Source organism: Bactrocera oleae, unplaced genomic scaffold, assembly GCF_042242935.1.
Source record: "Bactrocera oleae isolate idBacOlea1 unplaced genomic scaffold, idBacOlea1 ctg00000012.1, whole genome shotgun sequence".
In the NCBI taxonomy this organism is placed as follows: domain Eukaryota; kingdom Metazoa; phylum Arthropoda; class Insecta; order Diptera; family Tephritidae; genus Bactrocera; species Bactrocera oleae.
Window position 1 is genome coordinate 87,501 of NW_027212755.1, and position 7,500 is coordinate 95,000.

Consider the following 7,500-nt stretch of genomic DNA (forward strand, 5'->3'; position numbering starts at 1 on the left):
CTTTTTTATATAATATTTTTTATATTATATAAAAGTTTAAAATGATATTTTCTTATTTGAAAATTATACACAAATACACAAAACATAAAAACATTTACAATATACACAACAATTTTTCTATGTTTCTTTCTTTATTATATTTTTTTTCATTATATTTCATTTCTATTGTGTGATTTTGTAATGGATTTTTTTAATTTTTGTTTTGGTATCGTGAAAAGAATTTTCGTTCTCTATACATATTATTATTTAATTATTATGTAAGAACGATATTTCTTCTTATATTGGCAAAATTTTCAAATAATATCATTATTCTATACATTTTACTTTATTTCAATGCATATAGTAATATATATACCTTTTTTTAAGAGTATATACATTTTTTTCTTGATTTGAAATTAATAATTTCAAATTCTATTATATTTATTTCAATAATAAATATATGATAAAAAGTATTTTCGGGTGCAACACATTAATATTTTATTTTATTTAAAAACCATCCTTTTACACATATATTTTATGAGTAAATATTAGAATAGCTCACAAATAAAACTAAAATATTGTTTAATATTTATTTCTACAATATGTTAGTATAGAATAATAGATTTTTTATGTTTTTGTATAAAACAAAATCTATTTCTATTTAAACTAACTGTAGGAAACCAGGAATAAAAAACGCTCATTATATACAATATGTTAGTACAGAATATAGAGTTTTGTATAAAACAAAATCTATTTCTATTTAAACTAACTGTATAAAAACCAGGAATAAAAAGGCACACAAAATCAACTTTCATTTTCATATTTACTTAAAAATACATATAAAGTAAAAAATATTTCCATATAAATACTAAGTAAATAAAGTCATACAAGTATGAAAATTTTCATACAAGTACTAAATACATAAATCATATAAGTATAGTAATATTCATACTTATAAGTATTTAAAAACAATTTCTTACTAATAAACTAACATAAGGAATTCAAATATATAAAAGTATAATACATTTCCTAGCAGTAAAAAATTTTCATATAAGTACTAAATGTATAAAGTCTATGAAGCAATAAATTTTCATATAAGTACTATTTCAGTATATGTCAATTTGAGCAGATTTGTGCAAATTTGTTATAAATGTTCTCTCCCATGTTGACGTTACCAACCCGAAAATATATGGAAAAATTCTTTTAACCTATTTAAAATTTAAAAACTCATATATACGTGGGTAATTTATATCATTTTCAAATATCGTCATGGTCATAATACAACTAATAACATCAAAAGTATTTTTACAATCGATTTTTTTTTTAAATTTTTAACTTGTATGACTTCATATTTAATACTTATATGAAAATTTATTACTTCATAGACTTTATACATTTAATACTTATATGAAAATTTATTACTTCATAGACTTTATACATTTAATACTTATATGAAAATTCATTACTTCATAGACTTTATATTTTTTATACTTATATAAAAATTTATTACTTCATAGACTTTATATTTTACTTCATAGACTTTATACATTTAATACTCATATGAAAATTTATTACTTCATAGACTTTATATATTTACTACTTATATGAAAATTTATTACTTCATAGACTTTATACAATTAATACTTATATGAAAATTTATTACTTCATAGACTTTATACAATTAATACTTATATGAAAATTTATTACTTCATAGACTTTATACAATTAATACTTATATGAAAATTTATTACTTCATAGACTTTATACAATTAATACTTATATGAAAATTTATTACTTCATAGACTTTATACATTTAATACTTATATGAAAATTCATTACTTCATAGACTTTATACAATTAATACTTATATGAAAATTTATTACTTCATAGACTTTATACAATTAATACTTATATGAAAATTTATTACTTCATAGACTTTATACAATTAATACTTATATGAAAATTTATTACTTCATAGACTTTATACAATTAATACTTATATGAAAATTTATTACTTCATAGACTTTATACAATTAATACTTATATGAAAATTTATTACTTCATAGACTTTATACAATTAATACTTATATGAAAATTTATTACTTCATAGACTTTATACAATTAATACTTATATGAAAATTTATTACTTCATAGACTTTATACAATTAATACTTATATGAAAATTTATTACTTCATAGACTTTATACAATTAATACTTATATGAAAATTTATTACTTCATAGACTTTATACAATTAATACTTATATGAAAATTTATTACTTCATAGACTTTATACAATTAATACTTATATGAAAATTTATTACTTCATAGACTTTATACAATTAATACTTATATGAAAATTTATTACTTCATAGACTTTATACATTTAATACTTATATGAAAATTCATTACTTCATAGACTTTATATTTTTTATACTTATATAAAAATTTATTACTTCATAGACTTTATATTTTACTTCATAGACTTTATACATTTAATACTTATATGAAAATTTATTACTTCATAGACTTTATATATTTACTACTTATATGAAAATTTATTACTTCATAGACTTTATACATTTAGTACTTATATGAAAATTTATTACTTCATAGACTTTATACAATTAATACTTATATGAAAATTTATTACTTCATAGACTTTATACAATTAATACTTATATGAAAATTTATTACTTCATAGACTTTATATATTTACTACTTATATGAAAATTTATTACTTCATAGACTTTATACATTTAGTACTTATATGAAAATTTATTACTTCATAGACTTTATACAATTAATACTTATATGAAAATTTATTACTTCATAGACTTTATACAATTAATACTTATATGAAAATTTATTACTTCATAGACTTTATACAATTAATACTTATATGAAAATTTATTACTTCATAGACTTTATACATTTAATACTTATATGAAAATTTATTACTTCATAGACTTTATATATTTACTACTTATATGAAAATTTATTACTTCATAGACTTTATACAATTAATACTTATATGAAAATTTATTACTTCATAGACTTTATACAATTAATACTTATATGAAAATTTATTACTTCATAGACTTTATACATTTAATACTTATATGAAAATTTATTACTTCATAGACTTTATACAATTAATACTTATATGAAAATTTATTACTTCATAGACTTTATACAATTAATACTTATATGAAAATTTATTACTTCATAGACTTTATACAATTAATACTTATATGAAAATTTATTACTTCATAGACTTTATACAATTAATACTTATATGAAAATTCATTACTTCATAGACTTTATACATTTAATACTTATATGAAAATTTATTACTTCATAGACTTTATATATTTACTACTTATATGAAAATTTATTACTTCATAGACTTTATACATTTAATACTTATATGAAAATTTATTACTTCATAGACTTTATACAATTAATACTTATATGAAAATTTATTACTTCATAGACTTTATACAATTAATACTTATATGAAAATTTATTACTTCATAGACTTTATACAATTAATACTTATATGAAAATTTATTACTTCATAGACTTTATATATTTACTACTTATATGAAAATTTATTACTTCATAGACTTTATACATTTAGTACTTATATGAAAATTTATTACTTCATAGACTTTATACAATTAATACTTATATGAAAATTTATTACTTCATAGACTTTATACAATTAATACTTATATGAAAATTTATTACTTCATAGACTTTATACAATTAATACTTATATGAAAATTTATTACTTCATAGACTTTATACAATTAATACTTATATGAAAATTTATTACTTCATAGACTTTATACAATTAATACTTATATGAAAATTTATTACTTCATAGACTTTATACAATTAATACTTATATGAAAATTTATTACTTCATAGACTTTATACAATTAATACTTATATGAAAATTTATTACTTCATAGACTTTATACAATTAATACTTATATGAAAATTTATTACTTCATAGACTTTATACAATTAATACTTATATGAAAATTTATTACTTCATAGACTTTATACAATTAATACTTATATGAAAATTTATTACTTCATAGACTTTATACAATTAATACTTATATGAAAATTTATTACTTCATAGACTTTATACAATTAATACTTATATGAAAATTTATTACTTCATAGACTTTATACAATTAATACTTATATGAAAATTTATTACTTCATAGACTTTATACATTTAATACTTATATGAAAATTCATTACTTCATAGACTTTATATTTTTTATACTTATATAAAAATTTATTACTTCATAGACTTTATATTTTACTTCATAGACTTTATACATTTAATACTTATATGAAAATTTATTACTTCATAGACTTTATATATTTACTACTTATATGAAAATTTATTACTTCATAGACTTTATACATTTAGTACTTATATGAAAATTTATTACTTCATAGACTTTATACAATTAATACTTATATGAAAATTTATTACTTCATAGACTTTATACAATTAATACTTATATGAAAATTTATTACTTCATAGACTTTATATATTTACTACTTATATGAAAATTTATTACTTCATAGACTTTATACATTTAGTACTTATATGAAAATTTATTACTTCATAGACTTTATACAATTAATACTTATATGAAAATTTATTACTTCATAGACTTTATACAATTAATACTTATATGAAAATTTATTACTTCATAGACTTTATACAATTAATACTTATATGAAAATTTATTACTTCATAGACTTTATACATTTAATACTTATATGAAAATTTATTACTTCATAGACTTTATATATTTACTACTTATATGAAAATTTATTACTTCATAGACTTTATACAATTAATACTTATATGAAAATTTATTACTTCATAGACTTTATACAATTAATACTTATATGAAAATTTATTACTTCATAGACTTTATACAATTAATACTTATATGAAAATTTATTACTTCATAGACTTTATACAATTAATACTTATATGAAAATTTATTACTTCATAGACTTTATACAATTAATACTTATATGAAAATTTATTACTTCATAGACTTTATACAATTAATACTTATATGAAAATTTATTACTTCATAGACTTTATACAATTAATACTTATATGAAAATTTATTACTTCATAGACTTTATATATTTACTACTTATATGAAAATTTATTACTTCATAGACTTTATACATTTAATACTTATATGAAAATTTATTACTTCATAGACTTTATACAATTAATACTTATATGAAAATTTATTACTTCATAGACTTTATACAATTAATACTTATATGAAAATTTATTACTTCATAGACTTTATACAATTAATACTTATATGAAAATTTATTACTTCATAGACTTTATATATTTACTACTTATATGAAAATTTATTACTTCATAGACTTTATACATTTAGTACTTATATGAAAATTTATTACTTCATAGACTTTATACAATTAATACTTATATGAAAATTTATTACTTCATAGACTTTATACAATTAATACTTATATGAAAATTTATTACTTCATAGACTTTATACAATTAATACTTATATGAAAATTTATTACTTCATAGACTTTATACAATTAATACTTATATGAAAATTTATTACTTCATAGACTTTATACAATTAATACTTATATGAAAATTTATTACTTCATAGACTTTATACAATTAATACTTATATGAAAATTTATTACTTCATAGACTTTATACAATTAATACTTATATGAAAATTTATTACTTCATAGACTTTATACAATTAATACTTATATGAAAATTTATTACTTCATAGACTTTATACAATTAATACTTATATGAAAATTTATTACTTCATAGACTTTATACAATTAATACTTATATGAAAATTTATTACTTCATAGACTTTATACAATTAATACTTATATGAAAATTTATTACTTCATAGACTTTATACAATTAATACTTATATGAAAATTTATTACTTCATAGACTTTATACATTTAATACTTATATGAAAATTCATTACTTCATAGACTTTATATTTTTTATACTTATATAAAAATTTATTACTTCATAGACTTTATATTTTACTTCATAGACTTTATACATTTAATACTTATATGAAAATTTATTACTTCATAGACTTTATATATTTACTACTTATATGAAAATTTATTACTTCATAGACTTTATACATTTAGTACTTATATGAAAATTTATTACTTCATAGACTTTATACAATTAATACTTATATGAAAATTTATTACTTCATAGACTTTATACAATTAATACTTATATGAAAATTTATTACTTCATAGACTTTATATATTTACTACTTATATGAAAATTTATTACTTCATAGACTTTATACATTTAGTACTTATATGAAAATTTATTACTTCATAGACTTTATACAATTAATACTTATATGAAAATTTATTACTTCATAGACTTTATACAATTAATACTTATATGAAAATTTATTACTTCATAGACTTTATACAATTAATACTTATATGAAAATTTATTACTTCATAGACTTTATACATTTAATACTTATATGAAAATTTATTACTTCATAGACTTTATATATTTACTACTTATATGAAAATTTATTACTTCATAGACTTTATACAATTAATACTTATATGAAAATTTATTACTTCATAGACTTTATACAATTAATACTTATATGAAAATTTATTACTTCATAGACTTTATACAATTAATACTTATATGAAAATTTATTACTTCATAGACTTTATACAATTAATAGTTATATGAAAATTTATTACTTCATAGACTTTATACAATTAATACTTATATGAAAATTTATTACTTCATAGACTTTATACAATTAATACTTATATGAAAATTCATTACTTCATAGACTTTATACATTTAATACTTATATGAAAATTTATTACTTCATAGACTTTATATATTTACTACTTATATGAAAATTTATTACTTCATAGACTTTATACATTTAGTACTTATATGAAAATTTATTACTTCATAGACTTTATACAATTAATACTTATATGAAAATTTATTACTTCATAGACTTTATACAATTAATACTTATATGAAAATTTATTACTTCATAGACTTTATACAATTAATACTTATATGAAAATTTATTACTTCATAGACTTTATACAATTAATACTTATATGAAAATTTATTACTTCATAGACTTTATATATTTACTACTTATATGAAAATTTATTACTTCATAGACTTTATACATTTAGTACTTATATGAAAATTTATTACTTCATAGACTTTATGCAATTAATACTTATATGAAAATTTATTACTTCATAGACTTTATATATTTACTACTTATATGAAAATTTATTACTTCATAGACTTTATACAATTAATACTTATATGAAAATTTATTACTTCATAGACTTTATACATTTAATACTTATATGAAAATTTATTACTTCATAGACTTTATATATTTACTACTTATAT